Here is a 23,393-nt window from a genome sequence, read left to right on the forward strand (position 1 = left end):
CTAGGTTGTCTCTTTAACTAGTACTAGGTTAGTGTCAACCCAGTTTTGTCCTAGGTTGTTGGGTGCACTAATGGGTCCAATTCGGTTAGTAATAGGTTAGTTAGCTATTTGGGGCAGTAGGTTAAAGTCTAAAATTTGTTAGGAAGTTAGGCCCCACATGGAGTGGTCCCTTATGCAGGTTTTTGTCCCTTTAATTACCCTAACCGAATTCGGTTAGGGTGGTCCCCTCCTTTGGTGCTTGTTCACATGTCTTGCACATGTTCTTGCACATGGGTTGGTTGTACATTCCTAAATAACTATTAATTTCTGGTTCCTTTGAGAATGTTTACTTATTGTCCCAAGGATCCTCGCTATGTCCTTGGGCACTACTTACACTAAATGATCATTTTAATTGATCATATTACATGGTATCTAGGCTTGACACTTGGATGCCTCATACCTTTTTGTGAGTTAAAGGAAAAAGCATTTTAGTTTAGGGTCTTCTTTGCAGGTACATTTCTAAAACAAGCTTGGACTATATTTTTCTTATTTGGGTATATATAAAAATTGGCTAACACCCCTTAGCCATTTTTCTATACTATGCACAATATTTCTCAATAATGGGCATTGGAATGCCTATGTATCCCCAATACGTATTCTAACGGACTTAGTGTCTTCACTAGACATATGATTTTCCGGAATGTTACAGACCCTACAACTCAAATGCATCAAGGCATTGGTTAACCGCCTGAATCTTCTGCTTATTTTGCTTGCCACCCTCTTCTAATACGGTCCTCAACCTCGACAATAGATTTCTGCATCCAAGGCTGGATATGATGCAGTAGGTGGCCTCGGTGGAGTAGACCGGGAGGAACTGGGTGATCTACTAATGCCATGCGCGGACTTGGCCGGGGTGGTTTTGGTGGGCTCTGAATTTGCAGGATCATCCCATTGGGATAACTCTAGTGTATCCGCTAAATTTTAACTTATCGGCTGCAACTCAACTCTAGGCCCTCTCCATTATTCTGCCATATTGACATTACCCTGATGATACTTATATCAATAGTCTTGGCTATAGTGCAAAAGAAAAAATTGTGCCAAATAGGCACTCTTGCATCTCTGCATAAATGAAAGATCATACCGGCGAATGGGTAAATAGTAGAGGTCATAAAAGCCCTCTCATGTATCACGGAAATCAGTAATTTTGCAAAGTTGATCTCTAAACCGGCAACCAAGGCTCCAACCAATACCGATTTATCCCATACAAGAATATTATCTGTTGCCGTCGGCCATAAGTGGTGGCGGACAACCAGCCAGAAGAACATGGCTTTGACAGTGAGTTTGGCCTTCTTGATAGTCCTCTGGGTCCAACACCAAGTCAACTCCCTTAAAGTCAATGGATAGGTGTTGTGAAAGCCACCGCTTGGAGGTCTCTCTCTTGTCGATGGTCCTCTAAAACTGGCCACTCTTGAAAATATCCCACCTGTAAGAAACGTGGCCAAGGGAGTCCTAGTAATATCTATGGAGGTGCCATAAATGAAACGACGGATGGTAGTACGAGAAATTTCCACTTGGCAGCCTCGAACTAAAACCTATATGAGACGGTTCTGTTTGGCAGGTCTCACCCTCCTGTCTTAGGAACCTCTAAGAATCTCCACATATGTAGCGTAGAACACTCAAACAATCACCTCGCTATACGACCCCAGATTCCTATCCATCCACTCGAGCGTATGGAAGGTAGACAATCTCTACACATCAGGGACTGTGTGAAGGCTCCCTGTATGAACTCTCCGCTCGATTATCACAAATTGGGTCATCACCCCCTTATTATTCAGAACATTCGAGTCCTTGTAGACCTGACACTCGCCATCTACACACCACCTGTTTGGCTCCTCAGGAACCGCTGTCGGGACATCCTCATGGGGTACCAGAGCAGACTCTGAACTATTGGCCTAATGAGACGATTCTTGGATGGTAGGTACCTCCGAGTGAGTGGCTGCAGGTGATCCAGAACCGAGGTAGTGGCCTCATATGACCCCGAAAAGTTGGCTCACTCTAAACAATATGCTGCTTCGAAGACATACGCTACTTCATAACCTGAGGCAGACCCAGACGGTGTTCCGCTTAATGTAAACATCTCATCCGACTGGGAAAGAATGACTACGCCGTAAAACACCTTCAGGGGGTACCCTGAGTAGCTTGTGCAACTTGTGTAGGGTGTGGGTTACAGGGGGCACATATTCAGGGTCCCGCTCATGAACGGAAGTGCTAATTATTTGACGGGATGGTTCCACGAACATGGACCTGCCCCTAGAATAAATAATGTCCGATTTGGGGACCTTATGTACCTGTAAAGCAGGTGTTAGTCTCATAGAAATCTTACTACACATTCAAAACATAGAAAAGAGTGAAATGAGACACAAAACACATCGTAGTTCAGTCCTGCAATACTGGTTGACAGGCACTATCGACGGCCCGTAGGTGAATCGACGGTCTGTTGATATTGTCCGTCATCGGAGACTTAGGAATTTTTTTGGATTCTTCATTATACAATACTCTTAGTTGGAAACGACGAACGTGCAGAATGTCCGTTCAATCAATTGAAGGATTGTGGTCCACTTTCGACGTCTCATAGTGAAATAATTTTAAGGCTGCTCAATTAACGGACACCATCGATGGTCCGTCGATGGGGTCTCATGTTGTTGGCCTGAGAAAGATTTCAGGCCTTGTTTAATTATCACATTTTGACACCTTTTGGACCCACACAAGTTAACCCAACACACAACAACAATTAAAATGCCATTTCTTCATCATAAGGGTTTCGATTTCGCAAGGTTCATGCTCGATTTCAAAGAGGCTGCCAAAACCCTAAGTTGGAAAGTCTATAAACTCATTTTAACCAGATTATACCGCTTCCCATTTGATTTCTCACATTCTAAGGGACATTTTACCCATGTTTTAACAGGCACAAGCATCCAATTTTTTCCCTAAGCAAAACCCACTTTTTAAGTTTCATTTTCAACTTTTAATGAACGAGAATTCGTCAAGAAAAAGGAATCGACATACCAAGAAGATCATACTGGAATGAATGGGTGGTGATCATTGCAACAATCAGCGTTCCCGAGCATGAACACCAATAAGAGAAAGCGTTAGGAACCAAGTAGAATTTTGGGAGAAGAGGGTTTTGGGAATTTGGTAGAATTTTGGAGTTTGGGGAATCTAATTTATTTTGAAGGGAAAAATATGGTGTTATGATGATAAAAGAAGGAAATTAGGGGAGGGAAACTGTTGGGAAAAGAATTTTAGAAGATTTTTGAGGTTAAATAAAGGTTTTTCTTTTGATATAACTGGCTGGGTCAGGTCGGGTCACGGGGTCTTTGGACTGACGACACCGTTTCAACAGTTCGTAAGTCAGTTGACGGATCTTCGAATGGACCATCGATTGCACAAAGACTTGGAAAAAATTTCAAGATATACCTGGGATCGACGGCCGTTCGATTGAACGACGGCCTGTCGATGTGGTCCATATAACAGTGCAGCTGGCCATTTTCCGCATAAAATCTAGTTTTTGTCCATACACTAATGAACACCCAGTAAGCTATTCTTTATGTGTTTTTTCTGGATATATTTGAGACACGGACCCTATTCTAATCTCTACCCAACACTATCAAAACTAAAGCATGAGGATGAGTAAAACAAAACAAAACAAGAGAACTAAACTATTCCTTCAAATGAAAGAAAAAAATATTGTTGGCTAAAGGATATACCTTGTGTTGCCTTCGAAGAAGCGTTTGACTTAACGTCGCTGCACGACGCAAGATCCTTGATTACTCAGACTTCATCAAGGTGATATGCCTCAACTAATGCATAGGCACTCTCTGCATGCCCGAGGTAGAATTAATTCTTTGCCCATTTATAGTGAACTTTGCACCCTCCTTGTTCTACAACTCAACCGCTCCTTGTGGAGACACTCTTGTGATAAGAAATGGTCCCATGCACTTGGACTTGAGTTTTCCCGGAAACAAGCATAGCCTAGAGTTGAATAGAAACACAAAGTCCCCGACTTCAAATTCTCGCTTTTCAATTTTTTGGTTGTGGTACTTCTTCATCTTCTCTTTATAGATGACTTAACATTCATACGCTTTTAGGCAGGCGAAACTCATCAAGCTCATGCCAACTATTAAGTCTCTGTTCCACTACTTCATTCCAATCAATCTTGACTTTCTTCATTGCCCACGTGGCTTTGTGTTGTAACTCAACTTGCAAGTGACAAGACTTCTCATATACAAGTTAGTATGGAGACATACCTATGGGGGTCTTGTATGCAGTCTGGTAGGCCCAAAGAGCATCATCAAGAATCCTTGACCAATACGTTCAATTAGCAGTTGCTATTTTTGACAGAATTTGCTTGATCTCTCAAATGGACACCTCAACATGCCCACTAGTCTGTAGACGGTATGGAGTGGAAACATTATGGTGAACCCCATCTTTCTCCAATAGCCCATTAAGAAATTATTGAAAAAGTGAGATCCACCATCCCTAATAATGGCCATCGGTGTGGCAAATCTGGTGATGATGTTATTTTTTAAGAACGCGGTGACACTCTTCCCTTCATTGTTAGAAATCCCTATAGCTTCCATCCACTTTAACATGTAGTCCACCGCCACAAGTATATATTTAATCCCATGAGAACTCACAAACAGGCCCATAAAATTAATGTCTCATACATCAAATAAATCAATCACTAGAATGTGATTCAAAGGGAGATCATGCTTCTTCAACATTCCTCCATCCTTTTGACACATATCACATGACTTGGCAAACTCGTGAGCATCTTGGTTAATGGTGGGCCAATAGTACCCACACTGCAAAATCTTATGGGCCGTCAGGATACCACTATGATGCCCACCCACAGGCGAGGAGTGGCATGCCTCATAAACACTTAACATCTCAACTTCCGGCACGCAACGACAAATAAGCCCAGTAGAACAACTCCGGTATAAGTAAGCTTCATTCCAAAAGAACTTTTTCATATCATACATGAACTTTTTCTTTTGATAGGAGGACAAGTATGGGAATATATCACTAGCCACATAATTTGCAAAATCGGCGAACCATGGAATAAAGTCATGAGAAGCAGCCAATACATGCTCATTAGGGAAGGTGTCATCAATTTAAGCTCTATCACCCAACTCTCACTTTGCTTCATCCTCCAATCATGACAAGTGATCGACAACTTAATTTTCAGTCCCTTTTCTATCTTCTACCTTAAAATCAAACTATTGCAATAATAGTACCTATCTAATAAACGTTGGCTTTGCTTTCTTCTTTGGCATCAAGTACCTCAAAGTGGAGTGGTCAGTATGCACTATGACTCTCGTGCCAAGTAAATAGGAGTTAAATTTTTCAAATGCAAATACCACCGTAAGAAGCTCTTATTTAATCACAGTATAGTTCTTTTGTGCTTCATTTACGACCTTATATGCGTAATACATGGGGTGAAGGATTTTATCCCTTCTATTTCCCAATACGACGCCAAGATTAACCCCAATAGCATCACACATCACCTTAAATAGCTTACTCCAATCTGGGGAAATAATAATGGGTGCAGACACGAACTTCTCCTTCAGCTCTCCAAAATCTTTCAGGCAAGATTAATCAAAAACATAATATACATTCCTTCTCAAGTAATTTGCATAGAGGATGTGCAATTTATGAGAAATCCTTAATAAACATCCGGTAAAAGCATGCATGTACTAGAAAACTTCTCACACCTTTTAAAGATATGGGTGTGGGAAGTCTATCTATAACTTCAAGTTTTGCTCGATCAACCTCTATCCATTTATCCTATATGTGATGTCCCAATACAATACTTCTTTCACCATAAAGTAAATTTTTTACCAATTTTTGACACCCAATTTTGACCCCCCCGACAAAGATTAATTATCGAGCTTTTTTAACTTTAAATGATCTAAATAATTGGTATAATAATAAAAAAAGATAATAATAACATATTGCGAGTTTATTTAAATTAGTTTGTCATTTTTATTTTATTTTATTCGATAACATAGTTGTAATAAAATTGTGCATATAATTATATTTTATAAATATTCTAAAATCACCTTATATAATTTCATTTCGTTTAAATGTTTTACTATTTAGCTTACCCCCTTTGACTAGCTATTTCACAATCAGGCCAATTATTTTTATTTCGTTAATTTTTAAGAAGCTCCCAAAATTAGTTCTCTTTAATTCGTTTTCAGTTTCCATTTGAATGCAGGACCATCCTTTCCAATTCCCTTCTATTCCGCTTAAAATCAATCCCAGCCCATTTATAGGCAGCCCCATTATTCGACACAACTAAAATTGGCCAAATTGCCCAACATTAGGCCTGAACCGTGTTGAATTTCCTTTTATTTTTATGTATTCTTGACCAAGAACGCGTGGTAGTACACACGTTTTCTTCTTCTCCCTCAATGCCCAAACCCAGAATTTCCAGCGACTTCTAATGGGATGAAGTCTAATCGCGTGAGTCTGTCTCTTTCCCTTCTCCAATCGCGCGTTGCTCACTTCTTTCCCTTTTGCTGATTCATACAATCTTCTTGGAAAAGCGGCCTGTACGTTGTGTAGTCCAAATAGAACGATCTCCGCAATTTGGGCGTCCTTGGCTCATAATCGGAGGGCCTTGCTTCGTTGTTCCGTTGAAGAAGTGCACGATTTGGTATAGATTTCTAGCTGTCCAACCTTATCTCTTAAGGGATTTTGAAATTTTTGTTTTACCCTTTTTTCCTTAAAAAATCTAACCCGTGAATCCCCCTATTAATACTCTTTTCTTTCTCCGTTTTTGGGTCGTGTTTTTCTTGTAGAAGAGTTTTCTTTGTTTTTTCTTTTTGAAAAGGGAGGAAAGAATTTTCAATTTTTTTTGAGTTGAATCCTTAGAAAACAAAATAAAAATATAGATTCAGGGAAATATCCTAATGGTGATAAATACATTTTCATGAAATGTGGAGAAGGAACTTAGTTTGTTTGGTGTCGAGTTTGATATCTCGCTTAAAGTTTTGTTGTTGCTCGCGTTTGGGTTCTTGTGGTGGTCATCTCCTGCTTCGTCTTGTCTCGTGTACTTCATCGGAGAAGGTATTCATTCATATTACTATTTTTGTAATGTTATTCTGTTCTAATCTCTGGTAGAAGAGATGAATCTTTTCGTTTGTTTCAGAGCTTCGTAGTTTCTTGTCTGCTGGAGCCTGCTTTATAATGGCCTGTTCTTTTCATCTTTGTTCCCAAATATTGATCTGTTTAGTCATTGTTGTCAATTTAAGCTCTCCCCATGTGTTTCCTTCTCGAACGACTTGCTTGACATTTCCATTTGTCTCGTAGTGGGAAGTTGCTGCTTATTGATTTCAGTTTCTAGTTCGTTGTGTTGTCCCCTTTTCTCTCTTACAGATTCGTTGAAGTATCATAGGTTTTTGTATCGTATTGGCATTTTTGGATTGCTTGTATGTCATGTTTGCTATTCCCTCTTATCTCCATTGCTTGGTATCAGGGGGTGCGCATTTCCCCCCTCTCGTCTTTATAGTGTTCAAGTTTTGAGCAAGCTACATGTGGAATGACTACTATTAGGTGGATGTGCTTTTAGGTTAATGTTTGTTCTGAAGATCAAGTGACATGTAGGGAGTATTATATGGTCGGATTTCAGTTCCATCATCTTAAGTTTATTTATTTTCACATAATTATCATGATATCTCAATCTCGTTTTTCTTATTTACTTGTATTTTCGTGTTCCCTAAATCCGGTTAGGAATATTTACATTTGCCGGCATAAATGTTGAGGTCCTTGTTTCATATTTCTAAAATTTCTTTTCTCGTTCTTAGTCGTCAAAATACTCGAAGCATGAGTTTGTCAGCATCATTTGTCATGTGTATATTCTATTTCCTTTTGTGTAAATTCAAGTGCCATTGGTCCAGTCACATGCTAAATATATATGTACAATAAGAATAAAATATGGACTGATTCTAATTTTAATATGAGTAAGCATGCATAGATAATAAAAGTATTAAATGGTCATTTACGGATATAGCTTTAGAGATATTTGTCTTGGTTTATTATGTCTTGTTCGCCATTAATGTCATTTCCGGAAGAGATCTCGAATAGATAATAGACTTAGGAGTTGTATGTTGTTATCAGTTTGTTGTTACCCTTTCGTTTTACCTTAATGTGTCACTTTGGTTAAAAGACATTGGTATCCTACATTTTAGTTGGGGTGTTGTTTGAGCCCTTTTTGATGAGCATGCTGTTTGTTTTTTTATTCCGAGTTTGTTACTGCATGCTTGAATAGATTGGTTTATACATTCGGTGTGTGACTATTGGTTTCAGTTTTGGGGTTATTCTCTTCATTAGTCTATTGAATTAATGCTAGCAGTCAAGCATTATTGTTTGTCACCTTGTTGAATAATATTAGAAAGTTCTAAAGCCTAGTTTTATTACTGAAGCATGTCTTTTCATAAGATTAATTGTTATTGTCTCCCAATGTGGGTGTCTAATACTTTTGCATGCATTATTGGTCTATGTACACTTCTATGAGCAATCTTCTCCCTTATTATGAACTAATTAGCCCTTTTTTTGTGTTTAAACATGTGGGTTGTCGCTTGTGTATATTTTTTTTTTGTGTTACATATTAATCCTCTTGAGTTCTCCTTGAACTCCAATCCTCCATTTGCCTTTCAAGATAGCCAAAAGGCCTAACTCCCTTCTATCGGGCATTTCATAAAAACCGATGTACAGATCCGAAGTTTCATGTATTGAGGATAGTCAGAGAAGATGGATAAGAAGATCATTTTATTTTTCGCATTTCGTATTGTATTTATTTTCGGGCATATGCCCTTGTCGTCTTTTACTTTATATATTTTGTGTAACTATTTGTTTAGTTTGGGACAGGTACAATGGGTCAAAAACCCAAAACAGGTGGGTCTAAAAAACCGGTCAAGGCGGACAGAACCCGGATTTGGACCCAAATCTTTTTCCCTCTCTCTCTTTACTTGCTTTTAATTACTTGTCTATTTTACCTGTCGTTAGTTCTAAAGTTAGGAAAATCTAATTACCCACAAAACGCCACTTTGGGTTTTAACGACTCTTCAAATCAAGTAAAAGGCCTAAAAGATTTTACAAGTTAAAATTGACTTACATAAATAATTTTCTATTTCAAACACAATCCGAAATGATTTTTTTGCTTTAATTTTACAAAAAACTCTAAAGTGTATTTTTATCGCAATCGTAAGTCTTAGCCAAATATAAGTTAGTTGTCAGATAGCCGTAATTAAGCGGAACTTCTTAGGTTCTTTCAAAACCTTCCTAAGACGTTAATAAGAATCCCTGAATCCTTTTTAATATTTTCAAATGATTTTATCGATTTAGGTCTTTTGAAAATAAAGGTTTTCTTAATTTTTCTCAAAATTAAGTGGCGACTCTAAAAGTCAAAAAATCTCCAAAAACAAAATGTTTTTCCTTTTTTCAATAAAAGCGAAATGACGACTCCGCTGGGGAGTTTGAGGATTCTAACCTTAAGACTAGCATTATTTGTCTATAATTGCTTAGTTGTTTACTTTATTATTATAACTATTGCATTTTTCATGGCATATTTCCGCCAAATGGCAAGTAGTTTGCATGAAGAAATGAAAGTTACGTGGCTTTCCACGGCTTCTTTCAGAAATACACAATGAATTAATTTGGAAGTATGAAACAAATAGTTGGAATGCGGTCATCCGACGTTGTTTGGTTGCTTCACCCCGATGTTTGTCTGACTCGGGTAACTGTCAACTTGAAACCTATTATATTAATCCTAGGATAGAGCGAAACCAAAAAAAAAAGCATTAGTCTAAGACGGCTTAATACCCAAGGTGTATTAAGTACATTTAGTACAAAACCGCCGAAACCGTGTCTAAGGTCTTCGACCTAACGACACATCATTTTATTTGACATTTGAATGATGTACATGTGAAAACCAATTTGGGGGTGGGTAACTAACTAGCTTCTATTTTGTAGAAATGGACCGTATTCAAAAGTTTGACATGGTCGTATCAGAGCCACCTCAACTCACAATGTGGTATGACAATCTCGACAGAGATCATAGAAGAACCCTCAACAAATACGTGGGTGCTCTGACAGAATTAATCAACATGAACTGTTGGCCGGAATTGGTTGAGGTCCTTACGAGATATTGGGATAACCAAAGAATGGTGTGTTGATTTGGAACCACCGATATTACGCTGACTTTGGAGGAGATTAGAGACTGTATAGACACAGTAGGTTCTGGGATAGAAAGGAAGGCGAGAAAACAAAAAGACATTTAGAGAATCCCATGTAGAATTCAGAGATTTTTATATCCGATTTAGACATGCAAGCGTCTACTCCAATTAGAACTGAGAGTTCAAGGTCTCTTACAGAGATTGGAACGAGATTAATCCTCTAGAATTTGCTTTGACATTGTTGGGAACAATGGTCTTCCCTCATGGCCCAAGTCTGAGCATCAATACCCGAGTTATAATACTCCCGCATAATTTGTTCAAAGGTTATGAAAACCAATGGATAAACAAATACTACCCTATAGCTCCGGTCATCCTGTCCGATATATATCAAGCCCTAGGAAAATGTAGCGAGGGGAATCGATACTTCCAATGACGCAACCTGCTCCTTCAGTGGTGGATCCTCAGCCATTTAGCGAAGGGTGCTGGGACTCAGAAGCTACATACTTTCGACAACAAGAAAACCCTTAGAGATTTAAATGAAATGTTGTACAGCGCAAATATGGACAATCGGAGAACAAGGGGGAGATGGGCTCAAATTTTCCCCGAATTGACTGAATAGGATCTCTAACGGATGCTTGACCGTTCTATCACCAAAGAAGTCGTCGTGGAGAGCCGCAGAAAGATTGTGTTTCTTCTCACAGGTATTCGGGGAATTCTCCCTTTTAAACCCTTTCGAGTCATGCGACACTTCGGAAGGAGACATACTGTACCCAAATAAGCGTACTATGGAGTTTATGTATACGGTAATGGTGATTATAGAGTGCACGACACGACTGAAATGATCAGAGAATGGAAAGGTGACAAGCGTATGGATAAAGACACCATCTCCCCTGACCGATTCAATGCTGGATATGACAAGGGTTACAATGAATGGCTGAAGAAGGACATACAAAACGTCTCCTCCCAAACCCCGCACAGCTTTCGCTCCGTGATGGATAGAGAAGCCAACGCAGTGGCCGAGCTACAAGAGATAAAGAAAGAGGCCTACGAGGTGTACGCTAAGTTTGTCGAGAACCAAGATACTCTTCAGAGGGTGACTAAAGAATTGGAAAGACTGAGGCGTGGTTATGATGATTTTGATACCTGGATCAAGGAGAAAATTGAGAGGATGCGACACGAAACATTGGAAGACAAAGGACGTCTGGGTGAAGGATTCTTGCTGATGTTAAGATATATATTTTAGCAATACAAGACTAGGGGGGACGGCGACAGAGCAGGATCATCTGGAGCGGCATAGTGGACTTCGCCTCTGCATGGGTTTTTATATGTATTTACATTGTTTTTAGCCCCTGCGTGGGCCTGCCTTTATTTCCCTTTGAAATGGCCCCTGCGTGGGTTCGTCATTCATATTTTATCCTTTATTTTCCCCTTTGTGAACATTATTATTCACTAGTGAAATTTATTTTGGGGGGAATTGTTTGTTTGGTTCAAATTCACACGTACATCATTCAAATACGCAAGGCCTATCCTTGGCACAAAAGGGTCCCTCTGTATGTGTTAGGACGCGATATATATGTGTTTAACTGCTTATGTGCTATGTTTTTATGAATGTGGATATCGTAAACCCACTTCTATCAAGAAATTTCCAACAAAACAAATATATATATGTATATATATAAAATGTTCGACCAAAATTTCTGAGTCTTATCTTTCTCGCTCAAAAGACCTCCTCTTATATCACAAATCCTAAAACCCTATGCTACCATCTCAGGAAAGGCAAAGATCACTGCTATGGACAAAGTTAAGAACATCCAGATGGAACTCAGTGGAGAAGAACTACAAAGAAAGATAGAACTGATCACTCGGGAAATTAAAGAAGCCAAGGAGGAAGGGCTCATAGTCAACATGACCATCGCAATCTACAAAGCTGCAACCGTGACGCTGGATGAGGATATGGCATCACAGATGAAGACAAAAGAAAGATGTTGATATTGAGACAGAGGACTTGCGAGAGAAGTTTGACATGCTCCGGTTGAAAGTCCAAGAAAGAGAAGCCAGATAGGCAAGGATAGAATCTGAAACTGGCGCCCTATTAGCTAAAAGCATGTCACTTGATGAAGAGCTGATAGTGGAAATGGAAGAATTCGCCTCCATGAGAGAAAGGATGGCCGCACTGAGGAAGAAGAAAAAATCCTTCCATAGCAACATGATTGATAAACTTTGGAAAATGGGCATAAAATACCCCGTCTACGAGCAAGGAGCAAATAGTGGTCGCGATAACGCTCACCCTGAAGCGACTGAGGAAGACGACAATGAGGAAATCATCTAGAAGCCTCCATCCCTAGGCCGTACAAAAGGAGGAGACTAAGGCTGCAACAAGAAGGGAAATGACGAACGTGACGTCATCATTTTATCTTTTAAAGCTCTATTGTTGTCTTTCAAATTTTCTTGTAATCATAATGAACGAATGAATGAAAATATTTTAGCTTTTATTTGAACTACGTTGGGACTGAATTCTCTTTGTGAGATACGTAGGCAGCTTCCAAGGACCGGCCCCTATCTTTAAAAATTTTCATTCTCCCCTTCATGTTACGAGAAAATGTGATGACCAGATAAATAAAAGTCAAAGAGAAGATGCAAGAAGACCGTAGCTCAACGTTATTCAGCCTTTCTAAGACAATGTCAAAACTAAAACAAGCAAACTCCTGCTTGTTATTAAAAAAAATGTGTTTCCGTCCTTACTCGTGAGTTAAAGATATCCTCAAACAAAGAAACTTGTGTGTTTATCTTCTCTCTATGTGATGTTATGCATTTTGATTTCTTAATCTGCAATGACAGATCTTCCTTGGAGTTGTTTTCCTTCTCAGGTACTTTGAAACTGATCGGTGTCGATCGAAAGCTGGCAGATCATCCTTATTTCACTAGATCAAAAGGTCCCGCGGATTCCTTTCATAGAAAAATCTCATACCAAGTAAAGATAGTTATGGGTGATTACAACGAACAAGTGAGTCTTACTGATGTTGTGGTGGATCAACCCACCGTAGCAGACGAGAATGAGTTGATTCTGCAGTTGATGCAACAAATTGCAGAGATGAGAGTAGACATGCAAAGGTGGCAGGATCTGCCTCTACCAGGATTTGCTGCTAACGCTGCTGAAGGGAGGCCTCCAATCTACTTCCATTCTCAAATATGCATCCATCTCAGAACCAACCATCTACACCTGCTCAGAATTCGTCGGTTATAGATCTGACTACCTAAAATCCCTAATACGTTTCCTCATCTTACCAAACTACACCTCCTCCTCGAACAACCATCCCCAAATGCCACCCCATCCTCAAAACACACACCATCAATCTGCTCCTCCACCGCAAAATCAAAACCAAAATCCAAACCAAAATAATTTTAATCCACAAACATCCCACCACCACTTAAATAAGAATATCGATCCTCATACGTACACACTAAATTATCAAAGCGCTCAAAATGTTTAGAGTCCCTCTGTAGCTCCACCCTTACAAAAGAGAGCCACTTTCCGATTCCCGTCCTACCAAGCACGATGTGCACGGTTCTAAGCTGGACCATTATGAGGAACAGGAAAAGGAGTGGAGGGCAAAGGAAGAGGTTTAGGTCGACATAAAGGAAGAGATCAAGAAGGCCATGAGGAGCTCAAATGCATCTGTGATATCGTCGGGCTTTGATATGAAGACTTATATATTCATCCAAATTTGGACCTTCAAGAAGGGTTAAAGATCCCAAAGTTTGACACCTTCGGAGGAGTGGGCAACCCTATGGCTCATTTGAGAGCTTACTGTTACCAGGTCGTGGGTGTTGGAAGGGATGAAGCTTTATTGATGTGGCTCTTTAGCCGAAGCCTGTGCGGAGAATCTCTTGAATGGTTCACATCGCATGTAGCCAGGCAAAGCCTAGTTGGAATGCATTGGCCAAAGATTTTATCGATTTATATGCTTACAACCCAGAAATTGTGCCAGATCGATTCTCTTTGGAGAAGATGAAGCAAAAATCAACCGAGAGCTATAGAAAGTTCGCCTATAGGTGGAGAAAAGAAGCGGCAAGGGTGACACCATCGATGTCTGAGAAAGAAATTGTTGAAGTATTTGTGCGCGTGCAAGAGCCTGAATATTATGATAGAATTATGTTACTCGCTGGAGCAAAATTTGCCGAGATAGTCAAGAATAGTGAGACTATCGAGGATGGTTTAAAATCAGTTAACATAGCCCATGTAGCAACATCGCCTGGATCTTCATGGTTGTTGAAAAAAAAAGAGAAGAAATCTCTGCTATTTCATATGGGGGAAGGAAAACCCCAGAAGCTCGTCATATTCCCAAGGTCGTTCCTGGCCTTTCCAAAAGACCTACCAAGCATGCTACACGCAAGATAGTTATCCCAATAATACTTCAATTTATCAGAATGCTACTACCACTTATCCAAACATACAAGCTCCACTATACCAAAGTCCACCCCCGAATTACCAAAATCATGCCCCATTTACCCAAATAATCCTCCACCCTACCAAATTTCATCTCCCTACAAGGGTGTTGTTCCCAACTGTGCTAACGTGCAGTAAAGCTACCGAGCACCCCCTCCTCTTTATCAAGTCCAATCTCCACTATACGAATATTCCCCTCTGAATTACCAAGCTCCAGCGCCAAACTACCAAACAAATACATATCCTAGAAGCCAAGCTCCCCGTCCAAATACAAGAAGTTATCAACAGGTACCTCCTCCTCAACAAGGCAGTTATTAACCTCCCCGACCCAGATTCAAGAAGAAGCCTTCAAGGAACTTCACTGCGCTACCTAAAAGCAAAACAAAGTTGTACGAGTAACTGGCTTCGTTGGATACATCCACCTTGTGGGGTCCAAACCCGTTGATGTCAATTAAAAATTCTACAGACCCGATCAGAGATGTGTTTATAATTTAAACAGTATTGGGCATGCTACTGAGGATTGTATCAACCTCAAACACAAAATTCACGATTTGATAGACTAAGATGTAGTCTCTCTCCAACCAGCGGCACCAAATGTTAACACCAACCCGTTGACAAATCATGGGGGCGATAATGTCAATATGATTGAGATAGAGGATGACTGGTGTGGAACAAAAATGATTACTCCCATCGTTCACGATGATTTGGAAAATGCTGTAGCTTCTTTAAGCATCGAACAGAAGAAAGAGTTAGTTATTTTGACCCTTGCAAAGGCGGTTGCTTTGGTCCCATCAAAAACTCTCATCAACCCCATGTTCGTTATTGAAACTGTTGCTGCTCAAGGCATGATTAGACACGGAAGATGTTACACTCCTGACGAGCTTCCTCTCGGAGGTCAAAAGAAGGATCAACCTAAAAGGCCAATAAACGGAGGAGAAGCGGAGGAATATTTGAGAAGAATGCAGCCGAAATATTATTCTATCGTTAAGCATTTGGAAAAGACTCCAGCCTAGATTTCCATATGGGACTTGCTGATGAGTTCTCAATCCCACAGGTAGGCTTTAATGAATGCTCTCGATGATACGTATGTACCCGTGGGCACAAGCGGCGATAACATGGCCGCCATGATTCACCAGGTTATTCGAGTGCAGCGAATCAAATTTTGTGACGATGAGCTGCCTTTTGAAGGGAGGTCACACAACAAGGCGTTGCACACCACTGTAGTATGCCGCGTAAAGGTTTTCAACCGCGTCTTAGTAGATGATGGATCTTCTTTGAATATCTACCCGTTGTCGACGTTGAGGCAGTTAAGGTTTGACCTCGGGAAGCTGGAACAAAGCATAGTCAACGTAAGAGCCTTTGATGGGGTTAAGAGAGATACGTTGGGAGCAGTGAATTTGATCATCCAAATGGGTGCAGTAGAATTCAGTGCACAGTTTCAAGTATTGGATATCGATACCAGCTATAACCTTCTTCTGGGAGGCCTTTCATCCATATGGTTGGAGCTGTCCCTTCTACTCTACATCAGATGATGAAGCTCGCGGGGAAGAACGAACAGCTGCTTATTCATGGAGAAGGGAGTCACTTTGGCAGAATTGTGTCGATCATTGATGACATATCGCGAGGTACAAATTTCTACACGGTGGAGCTGGTGAATGCCACCGGTGAAGACTTGTCCCCACAGACACATATGCCTGCCGTATACAAAATGATAGCCACTGTGATGCTGCAGAATGGTTTTGAACCAGGTTTCGTATTTGGAAGAGATTCCCAAGGAATGATTGAGCCTGTTCCGGTCCTCGTCAAGGGAGCTAGATATGGTTTGGGGTACATCCCCACAGATGATGACATGAAGAGGAAGAAGAAAAATTATCAAGTATTGGCTAGGCCAATCCCATATCTATATCAATCCTTTACAATCCGGGAGTATGCCGAGCATTAAGACCTTGGGGAAGGAATTTGTGACCTCTTCAAGGAGATCGATGCTGCGATTGAGGAAGAGTCGAGCTAGCTGGTATCCGCGATGCTGAGTCCGGTGAGATGCTGCAAAACTAGACCTCTACGCCAATCCTGATCCCCCGAACTGTTCTGTATAAAGGTGTCGTTTCATGCACATTAAAATTGGTGGTAGTCCGGAAGAGGTCCAAGACCCACAATTTTGCATTCTCTTAGCTGTTCGAATTTTCGAATTTTCATTGTGATGTTCAAAGAAGGAAACATTGCCCTATGCCATGAACAAAGTTTGCATTAATTAAAATTTGAATAAAAGACTCTTTGTTTTTAAATTTATTTATTTAGTTGTTTGTTATACTTTACATTCCTAACTTTGTCTGTTTATGGATTCAGTAATGTAAGTTTTAGACCTGCGAATGTCATGTCATGTTACGAGCTGAATGAACAAAATGAGGCTGGTAATGACGAGGTTGTTGATTACGAAGAAGAAAGTGAGGAACCAGAGTATGTCGCCGAGGAATCTCGACAGTTAAAAGTAAACCAAATCTAGAGGAAATGGAAACAATAAATTTGGGGGATCGAGAATGTGTTAAAGAGGTTAAGATCATCATCCACCTACATGAAGATCAGAGAAAAGGCCTAAATCATTTGCTTGATGAATATATTGATGTGTTCGTCTTGGAAGTCGGCGACATGCAAGGGTTGCATACTGATGTTGTATCTCATAAACTGCCGATTAACCCGGTGTTCGATCCTGTGAAGCAAAAAACTTGGAAATTCAAGACAGAACTAAATTTAAAGATCAAAGAAGAGATCACCAAGCAAATAAAATATCAATTGGTGGAAGTGACACAATACCCAACTTGGTTACACAATGTTGTTTCGGTTGCCAAAAAGATGGGAATATTCGAATTTGTGTCGACTATATAGACCTCAACAAAGGTAGCCCGAAAGATAATTTTTAGTTGCCGAATATTCATATTTTGATTGATAACTCTGCTAAGCATGAAATGCAGTGATTTGTGGATTGTTACGCAGGTTATCACTAGATTGTGATGGATGAGGAAGATGCAGAAAAAACGGCTTTTATTACACATTGGGGTGTATATCATTATAGGGTGATGCCGTTTGGCCTCAAGAATGCTGGTTCTACCTACATGAGAGCTATGACGACCATATTTCACGACATGATTCATAAGGAGATTGAAGTCTATGTGGATTACGTCATAATCAAATCCCGCGATAGTTCGGATCATTTGACCCATCTAAGGAAATTCATTGATCGTTTGCATCAGTACAAATTGAAGTTACATCCCGCCAAATGCGCTTTAAGAGTTCCAGCCGAAAAATTTTTGGGATTTATAGTAAGCAGAAAGGGCATTGAGCTCGACCCTTCTAAGATCAAAGAAATTCAAGAGTTAACTCCGCCAAAGACTAGAAAAGATGTGATGAGTTTCTTGGGGAGGTTAAACTACATCAGTCGATTCATAGCTCAATGAACCGTGGTGTGTGAGCCTATTTTCAAGTTGTTGAAGAAAGACGCCCCGACAAAGTGGACTGAAGAGTATCAGACTTCTTTTGATGCTATCAAGAACTATTTATCCAATCCACCGGTATTGGTTCCTCCGTGAGAAGGGAGTCCTTTGTTGCTGTACTTTTCTGTCTCAGATAGTGCATTCGGATGCGTGCTTGGTCAACACGACGAGACAGGAAAGAAGGAAAGGGCTATCTATGATATAAGCAAGAAGTTTACTCCATATGAGTCTCGTTACACTTTGTTGTAGAGAACATGTTGTGCTTTGACGTGGCTTGCCCAAAAGCTGAGACAATATTTGTCTTCTTATACTACATACCTCATGTCAAGAATGGATCCATTGAAGTATATTTCCAGAAAGCGATGCCGAACGGAAAGTTAGCTAAATGGCAAATGTTGTTGAGTGAATTTTACATTGTGTATGTGACTCAGAAAGAGATAAAGGCACATGCTTTAGCTGATCATCATGCAGAAAATCTCGTCGATGAAGAATATGAACCACTTATGACTTACTTTCACGATGAAGAAATGTCATTTGAGGGTGAGGACATTTCTGAAGCATATCCAGGTTGGAGATTATTTTTTGATGGAGCGGCAAATCATCAAGGTAAAGGTATTGGAGCAATCTTAGTGTGAGATTCTGGTCAGCACTATCCCATGGCGGCATAGCTCTGATTTAATTGCCTGAACAACATGGTCGAATACGAAGCTTGTATTCTTGGTTTGAAATTGTCCATCGACATGAATGTCTACGAGTTGTTGGTTATTGGAGAATTCAGATATTTTAATTCATCAAGTTCAAGGAGAATGGGCTGTGAAGAACCCAAAAATTATACCTTACGTACAATATGTGCAGAATTTGTGCAAAAGATTTCGTAAGATTGAGGTCTGACATACTCCCAGAATACAAGATGAATTAGCCAATGCTCTTGCCACTATTGTTTCGATGATTAAACATCCGGATATGGATTATATTGATCCTCTGGATATAGAGTTGAAAGAACATCCAGTCCATTGTTCCCATGTTGAAATAGAACCGGACGGTTTGCCTTTGTATTTTGATATAAAAAGTATTTGGAGTCTAGAACTTATCCCGAAGATGCTAAGTCCAATCAGATTAAGTCAATACGCCTTATGGACCTCAATTTCTTTTTAAACGGAGAAATCCTTTATAGGAGGACTCCAGACTTAGGTCTTCTAAGATGCATTGATGCTGTTGAAGCTACGAAGCTTATTGAACAAATACATGCTGGAGTTTGTGGTACGCATATGAATGGGCTCGCATTGGCAAGAAAGATCCTACGAGTCGGATATTTCTGGATGAGTATGGAGAATGGTTGTTGAAAGTTTGTGCAAATATGCCACAAATGTCAAGTGCATGGTGATTTGATACGAGTTCCGCCTCATGAACATAATGCTATGAGTTCACCTTGGCCATATATGGCTTGGGATATGGATGTCATCGGTCTGATAGAGTCAGCCGCTTCAAATGGACACAAATTCATTTGTTTGCTATTGATTATTTTATCAAGTGGGTGGAAGCAGCTTTTTACAAGTCGGTAACCAAGAAAGTTGTGGTTGATTTTGTTCGCAACAATCTGATATGCAAGTTTGAGGTACTAAAATCCATCATTACTTATAATGGTGCGAATCTCAATAGTCACATGATGAGAGAGATATGTGAGCAAATTAACATTACTCACCGAAGTTCAACAACTTAGCTTCCCCAAATGAATGGAGCGGTAGAGGCCGCCAATAAGAACATCAAGAAGATTTTGAGGAAAATGGTTGACAATCACCGAGGTTGGCATAAGATGTTGTAACATTCTTTATTAGGTTATCGAACGACCACAGAATATCGACTGGACCTACTCCATACTTACTAGTATATGGAACAGAGGTAGTCATACCTGCTGAAGTTGAGATACAGTCGTTGAGAAATATCCAAGAAGCTGAGTTGAGTAACGCTGAATGGGTTAGAAAGAGAACAGATCAGTTAACTTTGATTGACGAGAAGAGAATGTTGTTTTTTGTCATGGTTAGTTGTATCGACAGAGAATGATTTGTGCTTTTCACAAAAGAGTAAGAGCCATAATTTTTGAAGTTTGTTAGTTGGTCCTTAAGCGCATTTTTCCTCATCAAGATGAGTACAAAGGAAAATTCTAACCAAACTAGCAAGGACCTTACATGTTTTGCAAAGTATTATCTAGAGGTGCTTTGGTCATGTCGTAGATGGATGGCACCATATGGCCGTAACCAATCAACTCAGATGTTGTCAAGAGATACGTGTGAAGCTTCGGTTTGCGTTTCTATTATTTACTTGTAATCATTCTGTTTGCTTGTGTTGGTTTTGCTTAAAGATTTATTTCTTTGTAATAAACTACGTCTGACCTAAATTCTCAAGAACGAGATACGTCGGCGGCCTATGTCGGCCTCGGTCACCCCATTTACCCCTTTTAATTTTTCCTTGTATTTGAACTACGTTCGACCTGAATTCTCAAGAATGAGATACGTAGGCGGCCATTGGCCTCGGTTGGATCTCTTTGTAAATTTATGTTTTTGTTAACCTTTGAGGGGGAACTACGTTTGACCTGATTCCTGCCTCAACGTGATACGTAGGCATCACAAGGGTTTAGCATATCTCCCGTAAGATTTCTATTCCTCTTTACAATAGAAACTGGGACAGAATTTTGAGGCGAACTCAAAAGTTCTCAAGAAGAAGATTCTTCCTCAGCAACTCAAGACTGAGCATATTCGAGATTTGCAACGGGGACAGGATTTTTGAGAAGATCTCAAAAATTCCGCAATCTACTCAGTTACAGTGGAAAGATAAGCAAGACAGTTAACCGGGACAGAAATTTTGAGGATGGTCTCAAAGATTCAGCATGGGTTCATCTACAGGTCCGTAGTGACTCTGAAAATGCCCCAGCGAATAATCAAATAGATCTACAAGCATCAGACTCAAAGAAGTTTGATAAGCCTGATATGACATGACTTGGCAGAGACTTTTTTTAGATACTATTTTCTCAAAAATTTATTTCTCTTAAATTTTCCTTTTTATATACCATTTGTTTTGGCATAAAATGTTTTGTATTATCTATCAAGAGTCGTTAGATCGGGAAATCAACTGGAGATAGCAGGACAAGAAGCAAACAACTTAAGAAATCGACACAGATTAGTTTGTTTTTAAAACTAATAGATTTTTTGTGGACGTAGGTTAATAGCTTTGGTCTGAAATCAGCAAATTCTTCCGATGGGAATAAAGAGAAGTCAAAGGAGGAGAAAACCATCCCAAAATCAATAGTTTTCCTAGAAGGAGGAATCATTTTATATCGCTTATGTCGGAGACTAGGGAATATGAATTGTTTATTTCAATCAATTTCCAATGACATGAAATTTATAAAGAACGTCCAGCTAGATTCGAAGGTGAATCAAGCGAAAATCTCAGGAAAGAGTTTACGGTTTCCATAAAGAACATCATCTGCATCATAATGTCAGATATGATGTTACTTTTACCCGGAGGGGTCACTTATTTTATTATCGATCAAGACAATGCACTACCCGGAGGGGTCATTAATTTTACTGTTGATCAAGACGATACATTACTTGGAAAATAACTTAATTGTTATCATCATATGAGATAATATGATTATTCAGAGAGCATCCAGAAGATTACCATGTTGTTCAATTGGCGCACAATATTCATTTGGTATCAAGGATGACATCAGGAGTTAATATTCATGCATCGCGAGTCAATATTCATGCCTCACGGAAGATCATGCATCGCGAGTCAATATTCATGCCTCATAGAAGATCATGCATCGCGAGTCAATATTCATGCATAACGAAAGATCATGCATCGCGAGCCAATATTCATCCATCTGTAAGATCATGCATCGCGAGTAAATATTCATGCATCGCGAGTCAATATTTATGCATCACGAGAAGATTCCATGCCTCGTTGAAATTAATGCATCACGAGAAGATTCCATGCTTCATTGAAATTTCTGCATCGCGAGAAGATTTCATACCTTGAAGAAATTTATGCATCACGAGAAGATTCCATGCCACGTTGAAATTTATACATCGCAAGAAGATTTTATACCTTGTGGAATTTATGGATCGCTATAAGATTTCATACCTCGCAGAAAAGTTATGCAATGCGATAAGATTTCATAACTCGCAGAAATTTACGCATCGCGAGAAGACACTCGTGCCCCGCAAGAAGTCATGCACTACTAAAAAGGGAAATCGTGCATCTAAAGGGAAATATTTACCCCTCAACACCAACTGCATCTTTATTTGGCAAGATTTAATGCCAAGAGAATCATCGAACACAACAAAGAAAATGTCAACATTGCATCAGCTTTTATTTATTTTGACATCAAATGTCAAGGAGAACAATTAGTGGCAACACGGTAAACAACACCGTCCCTATTGTAATTGCATTTTTATGCTAACGAGTTTTATCTCAGTCTTTCTCAAGAGCATCCGAAAGGATGAATTCTCCAAAACATACCACAGGTGCGGACGACATCAAAAGGGATGCAACACAACGTGGAACATCGTCTTAGAAGTGAACTGGGACACAATCTAAAGAGGAGTGTAAAATTCTTAGGACGCGAGCAGAGGAGCGACTTCCACCACAATCAAACCACACCCCTGTATAAAGGCATGTGGGATTTTTCTTTATTTTTGTCAGTTTCGGTTTTGCATCCGGAATTTCTGTCTACCGGAGGCAAGTTTCCTATATGAATGACATGCACCAAGAGTTTTGGAAATTATGTCCGTGTAAGTTCTTAATTATGGGTTTGAAGTGCACCACATTCATGGCTACGAGGTTACAGGACTCCTTTTCATACTCTTTTGATTTGTCACTTGTCCGAAGCCAAAGGTTATCTAGCAGAATACATTTTCTTTATCTACCGTTTGAGTCAAACTACAGGCGGCCTGATTCCTAAGGTTTAAGGATATGTAGGCGAGCTAAACATTGAAAACTAGGCTGCATTCCAACATTCACTTTCGAATCACATTCCCGAGCATTTCAATCCCTCAATGATCTGGCGTCGAGATGACTTTTGAATTCCTTAAAAATCGTGCATCAACTTAAGCGTGGCTAACTACAAGTGGCCTTAATTCTCATATAGCCTGAGATATGTAGGAAACCCTTTTCCGGGTTCGGCCATAATTTCCAACTCTGCATCGAGTCACTTGTTCAAGGGATGAACATGTAGTCGGT

This window comes from Solanum pennellii, chromosome 3, assembly GCF_001406875.1.
Source record: "Solanum pennellii chromosome 3, SPENNV200".
In the NCBI taxonomy this organism is placed as follows: Eukaryota; Viridiplantae; Streptophyta; class Magnoliopsida; order Solanales; family Solanaceae; genus Solanum; species Solanum pennellii.